Below are 16,723 nucleotides of genomic sequence, written 5' to 3'. Positions count from 1 at the left end.
TAATTATGTTAATAATACGAACTATAGGGCGATTATATGGTATTCAATTGTATCAGATGAAACCTTATATAATGCTGCAGAAGATGCAATGGATAACAACTGTCTGTGTACTGCCATTTGGCAGACATTCAAACTTGTTCAGAAATAAGATATGCATATTAGCATATCTCTGGCATATTGCACTTGGATTGTGATTCAGTGTTTCACATGCCCAGTTACCAGATAGGTCATGGATGGCACTTCAGATAAGTGGAGTACTTGGTAATACAAAAATTATGATTTTTGTCCTGGAAATATTATGAGAGTATGCCATATGTTCATAATTACATTAATAACTTCATCCCGAGAGTATTTACATTGGACTCCATTCCATAACATCAGCTGAAAGTATACACAACGCTTAAAGACTCTGCACTGATAATTACTGTCTAACCAGCATTGAATGGCAGATATTTACATTTATTTGCCCATTAAATATACAGACATGCATAGTATTCATAATTATGCAAATATCTAAAAAATGCAATATCATCTCCAATTCTAGTTTGCAGGCAAATGAAGATCACATCTGACCAAATAAAAGTCATACAGATAGCTGAGGTCTGTTTGCTATGGTTACAGAGATATCAATACATGTTTGCATAATTATAATAAGTGAATGTATACAGTATCTAATGGCTTGTTACATATAACCGTATTATTATTCTAACTGATGTTTGTCTACTATGGTTACAGAGATATCAATGCGTGTTTGCATAATTATAATAAGTGAATGCATACACAATCTATTACTTGTTAAATATGACACTATTATTATGTTTGTCTGTCATATTAATGTCACTATTATGAATAGGAGTGTGTGTTGAATAGCTTTTGTATTTTAATTTTTTTGGTAACCTTTATCATTATATATATATATATATATATATATATATATATATATATATATATATATATACATTTTTTTACAGTTAGGTAAAAAAACTGCATTCTAAGAATTTAGCCGAGGTGAAGTCTGTCCAGGCAGGGAGTCTTCAGGTGTCAGGGACTCTGAAATTCCACTCAGGCTGGGTGTGAAAGAGTTATTAAAGCTAGAATGATGATAGGTTTTAGGTTTCTTACAACATTAGGAAAGGATATGATAATGTCTGTGATCTCATATGGTCTATAAGGAAAATAAAGCTTGTAAGGGGATGGGCATGAACATATCAAAAGATTTTAGAAAACTGGAACACAGTCATTTGGCTACTGATGACCAAAGAAGGGGATTGAGTCTGAATATTTCTGGAGACCAGAAAGGAGTATGGCATGAAAATAGCTAATCATAAATCAGCTAGCAGTTGAAGAAGAGATTAACAGCAGGAGGAAAAGACTTTGAGTCTTGGGTAGTGCTAACTTAGATATATGACTCTGTAAAGGATAACAGTTGGTGAAAGTCATGTTAAACAAATGGGTTAGCAGTAAACAAAAACAGCAGGATGAAAAGACTTTGAGTCTTGGGTAGTGCTATAACTTAGACATTTACATCTGTAAGGGATAATAACAGTGGTGAAAGTCAAGTTAAACAAATGGGTCAGCAGTAAACAACAACTGTGCTGGCTAGCCTAAGGAAACAAGAAAAAAGGAGTATTTTTCCCAAGAACCTGTAATGATTTATAGTGGGTAGAAGAAAAGTGAAAATGGGAGGCAGAAATGAGGTAAAATCACTATAAGATGATTGCTGCTGCTATGTGTTCCCTTGTTCTGGAACCTCATGCTATGAGGGGATGTCAGATGAAGACTTTAATGTCAGTGAGCATCAAAATATGAAGACATTTTTGGAGCTCTTTGAAGCAGTGATGTTGCTAGCAATCTCCTTAAGAGTCCTTCAACATAGTTTGTTATTACTGAGGATTTTTACTGAGTACTTAGCTGAATAGCCTTTGCATTCATACTGGAAACTGACTTTCTTCTTCTAAGATTCAGGATATTGTCAGAACTTACATGGATTGGTCTGGCTCTGTCTTTAACAAATCCGTGCAAGATCCTTTTGTTTAAGTAGTTCTCTTATAGATGAGATTTACCAGTTGCAACTAGTTCTTTGAGCCTGCATTGCTACAGGGGAAGAATCATGTTATAAATAGATACTAGAATGTTACAGATCCTGGAAGCACTAAAATAGAATAGAGAATCCCAAACTACAGAATACAATTCTCTTAACAGAGCAGTGCCAGTTGATTCCAGACCCGATCTCTTTCAGACAAAGACGACTGGAATTGTTTGCATTCTGTAAGACCAATACATCAAAAATGGGCAAAGATTTGTCAGACAAACAGTAAGACTGAGTGTATAACCAATTATTACTATATTCAGCGGTGAACTACTACAAATATGAAATATTAGTGAACACTGTATCCACTAGAGAACTACTACAAGTGTGGGATGTTAATGATCATTGTATCTGGTAGTGAATTACCACATGTGACATAGAGTTGGTGGACTTGTCAATAATACAGGTAAAAGTTTTAAACGAGACAATCCTGTTTCTCTGGCTCTGGGTACTACTTCCCCCTCCAAATCATGTCACCAAGTAATATCATTTTACTACCATGACTTTAGGTCTGAATGACACTAACATGATTGTTTATGATAGTGAATAAAATGGAAGGTAGGATACATAAGTCAGTGACGTAGAAGATGACATGGTTGTCAATTACATATTGAATGTGCAACCAATTAAGTGTAAACAGAATGACAACATTGTTTGTACTTGTAAATGTTAGCTTATGATTGTATTTTTTTTTTACAAAGTACCTAACTCCACCCTTCTGGCCTAATACTGTGTCTTTTGTCAAAGACATTAAAATTGGAAGAATCTATGTAGAGTGAGCACAGTTGCATCGTTCAGCCAGGGCTCTGCATCCTACTACCTTGGGCTGCTGATGAAAGAACAAGGAGTCCAGCAAGGTTTGCTTGCTATTAAAACACTTCTCAATTATATTAGCTATAGGGGAAGATTTCCATGAGGATAATGATAGACAGGTAGAGAAAAGATAGAACTGATATCACCATCCCCTACAAATCTAAATGAGCAAAAGGAGAATTAATTACTGACTTTTAAATAAGACATAGAGGATGCTACAGTATTATTTTAAGTTTAAATAGTTGTATTTGCGGAAACAAGAGAGCATGCTGATTTAGTGGTTTAACCAGTCTTCAGACAGGTAGCTTGTACGTGCAATTAGAAGTCATCTGATTCGTAGAGAGTTACTAGGCATGCAGTCAAGCAGACTATTGAAGATCCTAGCTCAGTTTCCTCGTTGGCTAAAAAGGGCTGTCTGGTTGAGTGACTTGCTCAGAGACACAATAATGACACATAGAGGCTAAGGCAATGGAAGTGAACTACAGGAAGCAGCTCCTTAGCAGCTCATAGCCTAAATCCTCTGTGCTAATTTCCAGATGCTATGCAGTCACTAGTATAAGAAGAGCAACTACAAGAAGCAGTTCCTTAGCAGCTCATAGCCTAAATTCTCTGTGCTAATTTCCAGGTGCTATGCAGTCAGTAGTATAAGAAGAGTGACTGACCACAGAAAATGGAACATGATCCTACAATGATGTTTAAGGACATCAAGTTAGATGACAAAATGTGAATCGACTTGATATCCAAGCCCAGAAGTAATTGAAAGTAGAGTATTAGACTCATATAGATAGCTGTTAACTAGAAATGTTGACCAGTAATGTATCGGTGTGACAGAGTGAACAAGCTGCACTCGATGTGGTTTGCCTTCAATTCAGTTAATGTTAATGAGTAATGATGATAAAACGCAAGGAAAACCAGGTTAAGCAGCACTGATGGAGGATGTTTCTGGGATAGAGGCGGGGTAGAAAAATAAAGCAAAGTAGATAAACTTGAACACGGTGGTTATACCTCAGAAGAAATGTCAATGATTGTTCCAAACATTTTGTGGATAAGTGTAAGTTTGCACATTACCAAGTGATACATAACCATACCACATCCAGAACTATTCAGAAAGTGTCAAGATCTAAAGTGGATATAACAGATCTGTCAGATGATCGACTTTTCAGAAACTCGAAAACAAATATCAAAGAGACCATAAGATCAAGTTTCCAAAAACTTGAACATCAAAAAACAAAAAAACACAGAACTCTACCTTTTTAACATTTTTGCAGGGGGAAAAGCCCCCCCTACACCACCCATGTAGGTGCTGCACCCCCCAACCCCCTGCAAATTATATATACCATTCTAGGTATTGCACTACAGTGAGGAAAAGGGTACATTTCCTGATTCTCACTGTACCACAATCTCCATTTAAAAACTTCAAGTTTTCAAAACCTCAAAATTAATAAAATAAAGACAACAATGAAGTATTTTAGGAAAAACATAATAAACCGGTTGCAAAATATAAAAAGTAACTATATACAATTTAAAATTTCTTTGAAGAAATACCTTACAAGAAAATGGTTGCTCACTTGTAATAATCATATTATTAAGACCCCTTCTTTTTCTCAGTCTTATCACATTGATGACTTACAGTCCCAATGAAATCATATCTATCAGTGAATCAGTCCTGCCCTTTTACCAACCTCATTATTTAGTCCCCTTCTCATGCAGTCAAATCAAACATCACAAAATCCTTACATCTTTATTATAGTAATCTTTCATTTGTAGAGTTCAAGAGAGTTTAACATTTGAGTAAAACACACCTAATTTACTGTCTATGTGATACAATAACAGAAGGACTCTGCATACATATTTTATTTATTGGGAAAGTCCGACTTGCAACAAAGCCAATTTTCTGTGGAGGGTCAGGGAGAAATGCTCCAGACACGTCTTTATAAAGTGGGAGGAAACCAGAGAGGACATGCAGACTCCACATAGAAGGCACTCCAGACAAAAACTGAACCGGAGAACCTCTTGCTGTGAGGTGACAACACTACTGCTGCACCACTTCACCACGTATGCTCTACTGCTACATTTGATTTTATATGCTGCATTTTCTATGTTCATTAGATATGTTGGAAATACTATATAGGTCATATAACATGCTAATAACCTGTTAAGTTATGTAGTCCTGTGTTATATAATAAATTTTACTATTAGCTCATTCAAATGTATGCAATGTGGTGCTTTTCTCCCTAGGTCTCCACTGTAAGCAGAAGCATCTTCAAATGTATTGTTTATTTAATGGAAAGCAATAGCTTCCTACAATTTTGCTATTTTCTGTGCTATACTCTTTTTAGGTTTTCAAACACAAAAACTGTACCCTGGCCCTTCCTTAATTCTAAGTGTCTTTAAGTTAATTAATTATTCAATTAATGGAGAGCACCCCAAGCAGCTCCTTGGCCCGTTTTTATTTCCTCAGAGACTATACAAATAATTGTATGTTTAATGGACAGCAGTGACTGCCTGCAGTTTTGCCATTTTCTGCCTTACATGCTTGTTGAGGTTAGACACCACAAGCACCATTTCTTGTTTTTTTCTTATAAGAGCATCTTCAAATAAGTCACTTCTGCAACATAGCATATCAGCTGTTTGCATTTCCAGTCTTTCCCTCCACAGGGGCTTTTTTAGGGTGGTGTTGATTTGTCACTAGAAAGACTTCTGTTAGTTCTCCAGCAAATAATGCATACCACATGGGATTTGTGGTGTCACAAAGCATTTGTTACAGTATAAGACATTTCATCACAATCTAGACATGGAATGTATTCTAGAGTCATCACCTCTTCTTACACATTATCCATTAGCATTTGATATACTGTTCAGTACATGTCATAAACCATTCCTCCAAGTTCAAACTACATAAGTGATAAGCATAACTCAGCCTCATTCACACACACACACACACACACACACACACACACACACACACACACACACACAAATAGCCCCCCCCGCACACACACACACACACAAATAGCTTACAGACACACACACACATACACAGACACACAAATAGCCCACAGATACACACACACACACACACACACACACACACACACACACACACACACACACACACACACACACACACATAGCTTACAGACACACACACACACACACACACACACACACACACACACACACACACAAATAGCCCACACACACACACACACACACACACACACACACACACACACACACACACACGCACACACACAAATAGCCCACAGACACACACACACACACACAAACACACACACACACACACATGCACACATGCCACACGTGCATACACACACACATGCATTAGCCCACAGACATACACACACACAAATAGCCCACAGACACACACACACACACACACACACACACACACACACACACACACATGCATTAACCCACAGACATACACACACACAAATAGCCCACAGACACACACACACTCACACACACACACACACACACACACACACACACACACACACACACACACACACAAACCTCAAAAACAGCCACATCAATCAAGAATGCCTAAATGTGTTATAACATTTGAAAAACTGCTTAAAGTACTTTAACAAAAAGCAGAAAGATATGTTTTCTGTGACAAGCTTCACAACCCTTGCATTTTTTAACAAATTATTTCCATAGCCCTTAACCATTATTTTGTACTTTGTGTTTGTTGTACATGCTTTCCTTTCAGGACAATATATTGTCAGTATGGTAGTTGTTATGCTACTATCTTAAGATCTGTGAATTCCTTCCACCTCTGATCTCTGCAATCAGCCTTACCTTGTATTTGGGGCAGCATATTGTTCTGTGCCAGTAGGGGTTTATGCCCAGCTTAGTAAGTTTATCTATGATTCCAGAGTGGGGGATAGTGTTGAAGGCTTTGGTGAGGTCCAGATAGGCTGTGTGGTCCGCCTTACCCTCGTCCACAGCTCTGGAGACTGATTCAAAGAAGTCAATCAGGTTCAGGAGACAAGATCGGCCCTTCACAAACCCAAACTGGGTGGGGTCCAGTGTTTGAAGGTTGCCAATGTCTTTGTTTATAAGTTCCATGATAATGCATTCCATGCCCTTGTAGATCAGGCTCGTGAGACTGATGGGATGGTAGTTCCAGGGATCCAAGTTGGATCCCCCCTTGTGGAGTGGGAATAACTGTAGCTGTGCACCACTCCATAGGCACGAAGCCTGTGGTGAGGCTATGATTAAACATGACACTTAGGTGAGGTGCCAGTTCATTTTGTAATGTACTACCCAGCCTGGGATGTCATCTGGTCCCATGGATGCTGTATTCTTAGCTTTGAAGAGTGCGGTTTCTACCTGTGTGGCCATGATTACCAGAATTTGGCAATCTTTTGCTATTGAGATGGGCCCTTTAGGGGGTGAGATGGGGTGAAGTTGGCACTAAATCTATCTGCCAGGATATTTGCAATATCCTTGGGATCATTATATTTAACGCCATTCTGTTGAAGCTCAGAGCAGATCTGAGCATTGCAATTTAGATTCTTGACATAACTATAGAATGCCTTGTGGTTGTCTTTGGAATCTTTGGCAATTTTATTTTTGTAACTAGCTTTTGAGGATTTTATGAGGGATCTCAGCTTCTTACTGAGGCTGGTGAGGGAGTTTTTTTGCATCCTGGGATTTTCCTCTTTTCTGCAACAGTTTCTTCCTTCTGTTGTATAGTTTGTTTATAGCAGGGGGGGGGCCACCAGATTGGATTCCTTTTTTTGGAGGAGAGCATCTTGGTTCTATTTGGAATGGCATGATTCATGCACAAGTGGATGTGCTCGTACAGTGCCTTAGTGTAGGATTCTGCAGTCAAACTTTCAGATCCCGTCTGCATGGGTGTCATGAAGTTTGTCACTTCTGACTTCGGTAGCATGAATTTGGCTTTGGAGAAGTTTTTTAAGGAGGTTTCCTTACTGGGGGGTAAGGGTGGGATGTGGATGTCAAGGGTGATTTGCTTATGGTCAGACCTGACCAATGATGGGGTGACCACTGGTGTGGAGCATCTATCTCCCATGTTGGCAATGACCAGGTCTAGGATATTGGAGGCCCTGGTGGGACAATGGATTAGTTGATCCAGGGTGTTGGAATTTATAAATTCCAGGAACCGTTGGGAAAAGGAGTTGGTACCCATGTAGTTTTCCCAGTTAATGGCAGGGTAGTTGAAATCACCCAGTATTAGGGTGTTTGGTTGTATCTTAATATTTTCCAGTATGTTTAGAAAGGTGTAGTGAGATTATTGGGTCATGGTGGGGAATCTGTTGCAAGCTACAGTTTGGATTGCAGTCTTAACTAGTGTTAGTTGCGCCTGGAGAAGTTCAGATGCATTGTGTTGGGCAACTAGCCTGGATGTATGAATATCCTTGGTGAATATGGACACTTCTCCACCTTTAATGTTTCAGTCTTGGTTTTGTGACCGAAAAGTGTTGTAAGAGTTGTAGCCTGGTATTGCAGGGGTGCTCTCTGGAACCTAGAACCAAGTCTCAGTTACTGCATAGATATTGATGTTCTCCATTTTTAGGAGTGCCTCGAGAGAGTGTATTTTGAGGTTTAGACTTCTAGCATTGAGTAGCATTACCTTCAGATTTTGCATGCTTGTATCTGTTACAGTGGTGGTTTTGTCCTTTGAACCTTGCCTAAAAAAGCATGTGAAATTTGCCAAATGATAGTTCAGTTTATCAGTCATATTTTTATATCATTTGCCATTTTTGAATGTATTTTATTGTTTTATCTGAAACACAAGGTCATGAACATTTATTTGACTGCAAAATGTTCAAAAACCAAAATATATCTATATATCTATATGTATATCGCCTAACATTTTACCGTTTTATATTATCTGTGAGATGATGAAATCAGATTTGAGTGTATACTCTGCTAGTGCATTCTTCAGTCTAATTCAGTTTTTTTTTTCCATAAGAAGAAGAATACATTATCTGTATAAATAACAATATCAGTGTTATAATCGGTTTGTGACCCATACCAATTTTAAATGCAGATTTTGGTAAACATTTGATTTTGGCGTGAAATGAGTTATACTATATTGTATTGTTTTATTGTCTTTTTCTATTTTGTATACAGTGATTTCTTTTCTTTACACTGTGTGTTACTTGTATTCTGCTTTTAACTGCATATTAAAACTTGAAAAGAGAACATAGCTCTGTCTCTTGTGAGTCAGACAGAATGTTTTCCCATCCTCCCACCCTGTTACTGTTGTGTCCTTAAACACTACTGTATTTCTCTATGCCTGACCCTTATGTTAATTTGACCATATATCTCCTTCCCTCTCTCCTTTCACTGGCTGGTCTGAATAAGCACAAAATTATCATTTTCTGAAATCACTCCCCTTCAACTATTTAAATTTATTGGCCATCCTACTGTATTCCATAGTACCAGCCTACAAATGTGCTCACCCCCTTTTAATCTATCTTGCTCTTTTAAAAACAGGGGCTCTCCACTAAAACTTAACTTTTTAGACAAATTACCCACTTTCATATCTGACTGCTTTGTGCACACTACAGTATTTAGGATAAATCATTTGTATCTTACCTTTAAACATCTATTGCAAGTCCAACAGTTATTGGAGAGCACACATTCTGCCTTTCAGTAGTCATCTTGGGATTAGTGCTTCTGTTTTCTCCTAGTGATAGAAGAACTACAGTGACATTTTTTACTGGAGGCTGCTGATCACCAGAAAACCTAATAACTGCTTTATAGGTGACAGCTTGGAATTTGTGCTTATATTCTGATCCTGGTGACAGCATGAGAAGAGGGCATTGATTTCTGACTCTTTCTGGTTGCAGAGTGAGTGTCTGTGCTTAATGTACCTAATTGGTCTGGTTGCTGTTCCAGGCATCTACCAGAAAAAGGCTAAAAGCTTACAGACCCTTGCATCATCTGGGAGAAGACTGTGGATCATCAAACAGGCTGTGGCCTGCTTCTCTTCTTGAGGTTGGTGCTAACATTTTGCTTCTGGTGAGAGAAGAAGCAAAGGAGTATTGTATCCCAACAGAGTGAAGCTGTGCTGAGACCAGCATTAGTAGTAGCCAGGCAGTAGCCATTCATATGACTCCCTTCTTTTCATCATTCTTGACAAGCTAATTATTTGGTTTCAGTCAGTACTGCTTGATTTCTTTCTAACTTCAGAATATCTGCCTAAATACTTCATCCTTAAATTTTCAGGAACTACGTATTAGTTTCCCCTCAAGTATTTGGCAGTGCTCTGTATGAACTCAGACACCTTCAGTGACATTTTTCCTGTAAAAGCACAATTGAAATTTCTTCAATATTTAGTTGCACACAGGACAAATAGTTTGCAGCGACAAGCACTGTCCACATAGTTGCAAACCAGACACTACTGACTGATTGATATTCTCACTCCAACAGTCTACTCAATAAAAAAGGGCGGCTTGATGGACATCCTGAGGCAATGTAGAAATTGCCTCATGTTTACTGACAACTAGTTAATTCTCAAACAAACTGATACGGTATGTGATAGATGTATTTACATAAAGTCACTGGAGGCAAAGGTCTCACATAAAAGTACTCCTAATGTCAATAAGGTTGTCAATAATACACATACTGCACCCATCATGCACAATTCAAAGCAGACATATAGACCCACATATACTGAGGCACTTTCATGTAACCTTTCTAAACCACAAAGACCAACTAGACAAAGTAGACATAAGACATACCCTCAGCAACCCCAAACACACTCTTTCAAAACAACACACACACATATCAACACATAGAGCTACATCTCATGGAGCCTCTACCTCTAAGACCATAAGGCAAGTTACCATACAATCCAACATTCTAGTCATTGGAGACTCCATTGTGAGACAGACTGATGTCTCTCTCACCAAGCTAAGGAGAAAGTTATGGTCAGTTGCTTATCAGGGGCTAGGATCTGCCACATTATGCATGCAGTCAGGTCATTGGATCACAAATACCAATATGACTCAGTCATAGTCCATGTGGGAGAAACGGACCTGAGATGTACCTCCCTAGACTATATGAAGACAGCCATCATAGAGCTTTCGGAATATGTGTCTCAGACTGGTATGATCCTAGAATTGATCAGCATTTTACCTTCTCCAAGGATAATGCCACAATATGAAAAAAAAATGATTGACTTTAATAATTGGCTTAGTTTCTGGTGTCATTCTAAGGGGGTGCAATATTTGTCAGCGTGAACAGAGTTGGTCAACAGACCACGCTGCATTTCCAGGGATGGTCTACACCTCTCCCCTCTAGGGTTTTGAATATTAGCTAAAATATTGTCTAATCCCATAGTGCCTTTTTTAGGCAATGCCAAACTGAAAGTACTTCTGACGCAGCAAATCAAAACTGAGAAAATCTAAAGGTATTAAAGGTCAGTGCTAGGAGCCTAAACAAAAAAATTCCACTCCCAGGAAGCTCTCTTTTCCCTAGAGAAGGCTGATATCTGTGCGGTCTCAGAGATGTGGTTTAAAGCTGCAGACAGCACACCAACAGTGCAGGGTTATAATGCCTTCCACACATTTAGACCAGCTATTTCACAGGCAGGGACTAAAGATGGAGGTGTCTCTATTCACATCAAAAATAAATAAACTTTAAGGCTCGTCAAACAGTACAATGCCCTTGAGCTGCTCCATGTTCAAATCACCTTAGGTAAAATTCAGTACCACTTTCTTGCAAGCTATAGGTCCCCCCATGAGCCAGGAAACCCATACCATGTATTGAAACTTATTAGAAACACTAACCATCCAACCCAATACCATATTCATGGGTGACTTTAATTACCCCACTAATATTTGTGAATCCTATACAACATCAAATGTACATGCACAGAGATTCCTGGATTTTGTAAACACAAACTCCCTGGACCAGATAGTAAATACACCAACCAGGGGTGCAACCATACCAGATCTGGTCCTCACTAATATGGGAGAGTGCTGCACACCTCCTACTGTAATGCCTTCCCTGGTAGGTTCAGACCACAAAATGGTCTCCTTTGAAGTAAAAATAAAGCCTGGACCACCAACTAAACCAGGAATATTCAGGAACTATTCTAAGGTGATTCTCCTGCTATTAAGTGAGAACCTGGCAAAATTTCAAGCCCTTATAAACCCTGAGAACACTTCTGCCTATGCAAAACTGTTCACAGAAACCCTGTACAATCATGTTAGTAGCTATATAGAGGCATTTGTACCCACCAGGAAGAAGTACAGAACTAATTAAAAAAAACAAACCACCCTGTTGGAATCACAAAATCAATCGGATGTATTACAGGAGGAAGAAAATCATGGCAAAAATTAGGAGGTGCAACACCAAGCAGGATAAGCGTACTCTCATTAAACTAAACAAACAACACAGAGGTCAAATAAAGTCTACCAAAGCCAAATTTGATGTAATTTTGGCCTCCCAGACCAAGGACAGCCACAAAGCATTCTTTAGCTATGGCTGCAACCTCAAAGGCAATACACAATGGTGTGCAGAACTCTTACATCCCCCTGGGAACAATATTAGTACTCTCGAAAATACCCTAAACTGGCTTTCAATATCCCTACCACAAGAAACCATACTCCTTGGTGACTTTAATATTGATTGGAATAGCTGTACATCTCCCACTCCCACTACGCATATAAACCTCTTTGGCTTCCACCAAACCATTACCTTCCCAACCAGGATCCACAAACCTAACAAAAAACAAACTACCTTAGATTGGATTCTAGTAAATAAGGACCCCTATTTTTATCAAACAGGTATACTCCCTGACAACATTATTGACCATTCTCTTACTTACATCACTAGGCAAAAGACCCACTTTCATAATCTAATAGCTTTTAGAACTACCAGAAACAAAAAAAATTCAACCCAAGTAATTTTCAAGCTGAGCTTAAAGCTTGCAACTGGTCACCCCTAAAATACCTACCTCTTGACAAAGCCATTTCACACTTTAACAAAACATTCTTGCAGATCCTTGAGCAACATGCTCCCACCTGTACTGTCAGAACAAAAAATAAACCAGCCCCCTGGCTGTCTAAGGACACAAGGCTAAACATGCAACTAAGGAACAAACTCTGGTCCAAATGGAGAAAAACTAGAAACCCAATAGATCACCTAAACTTTAGACATATTCGTAATTCCACAAAAAAATCCATAATCCTCGACAAAAAAAAACTTCTACCTCAAATTCCAACAAAACCAACAAAATGATCTGCAAAAGTTTTGGTCAGGTATCAACAAATTACTCCACCCAGGACAGTCCAAAATACCTAACCCCTCAAACCTAACCCAAACCTCCCCCAGCCATATAGCCAACAGCTTTAATAAATATTTCTCTGAAACAGTCCAAGCACTAGCAACCACCTTACCACCTACTTCCACCACTAAATTTCCCTCACCAACCAAATTACCCCAACCTTTTAACCTTCAACCTGTCCAACATCTTTGATACACTCCTTGCTTCTTAAACTAAAACCATGTACACCATCAGCTGACCTGCTTCCAGCTGAATTCCTGCAAGTCGCAGCTGGTGTACTTGCCTACTCTATTTCTATCCTAATAAACAGAACCATCTCTGAATCTTATGTCCCATCTATCTGAAAAATCTCCCATATCATTCCTCTGCATAAGGGAGGTACCTCAAATGAATTATCTAACTTTTGCCCAATAGCCCTTCTCTTCCCATTGCAAAAATTATGGAGTGATGCATCCATCGGCAATTACTTCAGTATCTCCTACAAAACAACCTTCTACTTGACTGCCATCATGGTTTCAGGCCTCACCACAGTACCACAACAGCTCTTCTATCCTTTACAGATAGCATTAATAAAAACAGGAATACTAACCTACTATCTTCTGCTCTTTTTATAGATCTCTCAAAGGCCTTTGATATGGTTAACCACCAAATACTATTAAGTATACTTGAATCACTTTCCCCTTGATCATCCACTAGTAAAATGGTTCCAATCCTACCTTGAAAACAGGAAACAAGCAGTCCTCTGGGAAAACAATCTAGCTTCTCAGCTTCCTCTCACCCTTGGAGTCCCTCAAGGATCTATTCTTGGACCTCTCCTTTTCACAATTTTCATTAATGATCTAAAAACTTCCCTTCCACAAACTACATGCATACAATATGCTGACGATTCAACTCTGGTATGTGCCCCTGCTGAATTACAGGCTAACACACAAACTGTCTTTAATTTAGTGGAAAACTGGTTCTATCAATGTTGTCTCCTCCTGAACCCTAAACAAACTAAATTACTGCTATTTACTCCCACACAGAAATCCCCCTCTATCAATCTCACAGTAAAATCAAACAATGGCACAGTAATAGCACCTGAAACCACCACCAAACTCCTCGGTGTATTAATAGATAACCATCTTATCTTTGACAAACATATTAATGCTAGTATTAAATCAGTAAATAGAAAACTTGGATTCCTCTATAGAATCAGATCATTTCTTACAGAATCAGCAACGATCTCTATTTCCCAAACCCACCTTATTTCCACACTACTCTATGTCTCACCTATATATACCAACCTATCCAAAACTAATCTAAATAAACTAGCAACCTCCTACAACAACATAGCTAAATTTGCCACTGGTACCCCCTTCCGTACTCACCACTGCCTTAACCTTAGACATCTCGGATGGCTGGAAGTACAAAACCAACTAGTTTACCAGCAACTTATTTTTATTCACAAGATTTTACATCATCCTTCAAACACTCCCATACTATGTAACCTAGTAAATTCTTATAAAAACCTTCCTACTCTAAGATCAGCTAAAAAAACTACAAGTCGTCACTACCAAATCCTGTAACAAAGCTGGAGACTGCCTATTCTCAAATGCAGTTGGCAACTCCTGGAACAAACTTCCAACTGAGATCACATCCCTTACTTCCACCAACCTTTTCAAGAATCAGCTGAAAAACTTCATTAAAACCAAATGGCTTTGCCCCTGCTCTCAGCCTGACTGATACTTATTTCTCCTCTTTCTAACTCTAACTATCAAACTTGATTTATTTTGCTGAAACTCCTCTACCTTCTTTATATGGCAAGTTTAAATACTTCTTGCTCTCTTTTTTGTATCTCCCCATTATGACATTTTGTATTTTTTTTTTTTTGCTTACTGAAACTGAACTAGAACTTTTTTTCTTTTTTTGGCTATAACAAAAGAAAAAAAAAAAATTTTTGCTGGCAATCAATTGTTTACTCATGTAATTATTCTTGTATTTAACTTTTTTCCTTGAGTACTATACAATTATTATTTTTTTGTAAATTGCTATTTTTTTTTTTTGCAGATTATTTGTATAAATGTTTCTTTGTTTCTGTCCTTGTTATTGTCTCGGAGCTTTTCTCCTCGGGCCTCTACTGAAAATGGACATATATCCAGTTAGACTAGCCCGGTCAACAAATGTAAAATAAAATAATAAAAATAAAAATTGTAAATGGAGCAACCTATACTGAGCCAGAAGATATAGCAAACCTCCTGGCTTATAAATTCTACTCCAGCTTTACTCCTCTCTCCCCCTCAACCTTCCCTCAGGAAATATCTTCAAATATAACTCCCCCTACTATCACTAGGGAACAGGTCTTTAATGCTCTCTCTAAGACCAAGAACACTGCATCAATGGACCCATACAATATCCCAGGATGCCTTCTAAATAGGATGAAACATGACCTATCAGGGCCTCTGGAATTACTATTTAACTGTAGACTGAAAACAGGGTTTGTGCCTCATGAATGGAGAAAAGCAACAGTCATCCCTCTGCAAAAAGGTGGGCCATCTATAGACCCTGGAAAATACAGACCCATAAGTCTCATTAGTCTTATATGTAAAGCCATGGAAAGAATTATCATGGGGAGGATCAATAGAGATATAGTAAACCTCCAGACACTGGAGCCAACCCAGTTTGGTTTCATAAAGGGCAGATCATGCCTACTCAACCTGGTGGACTTCTTTGAGGAAATCACCAAAACAATTGATGAAGGTAAAATTGTTCACACTGCCTACCTTGACCTGGCCAAAGCATTTCACACAATACCCCACTCGAGTATTGTTGACAAACTCAAGAGGTTAGGTACAAATTCGTATGTCACCCAATGGATAGCAAACTGGCTCACAGACAGGACCCAGGAAGTTAAAATTGGGGAGTCCACCTCTACAAAGAGGCCAGTCACAAGTGGAGTTCCTCAGGGATCAGTCCTTGGGACTGCTCCTCTTTTGGCATTTACTTCTCAGAAGTCAAGGCCAATGTCAATGGTCTCTGGCTGACTACATTTGCAGATGATTGCAAATTAGCAGCTGTCATTAAGTCTCACACTAACACAAATATTCTCCAGTAGGGGCTGACACAGACAAACAACTAGTGTCAGAGTCATGGACTAAAACTAAATGCCAACAAATGAATAATAGTATCCTTTGGGAAGTCATCCATCCCGGGTAACTATCATATTGACAACACACCCCTTAGAGTTGTTGACCCAGTACTCAGGGACTTAGGGGCACACATAGTAATCTAGCCTTTGATCATCACATGTCTACAGTGGTGAGGAAACCATTCTATGTTGCGCAACTTATAAACTTATAAACAAAAGTATGGCATCTAAGTAGAGTTGACACCTTTTCAAATGCCCAAAGTGGGACATTTTTTGTAGAAATGTTGAGATTTTGCAGAGCAAAACATACCCACAACCAGTGCAAAGGATAGAGCTTCACTTTTTTGCCAAAATAAAAGCTTATTCTTGTAGCATTTGAGTTGCTTATGCTATT

Source organism: Protopterus annectens, chromosome 3.part0, assembly GCF_019279795.1.
Source record: "Protopterus annectens isolate FY-2018-M chromosome 3.part0, PAN1.0, whole genome shotgun sequence".
NCBI lineage: Eukaryota > Metazoa > Chordata > Ceratodontiformes > Protopteridae > Protopterus > Protopterus annectens.
Note: the sequence above shows the minus strand (reverse complement) of the source record.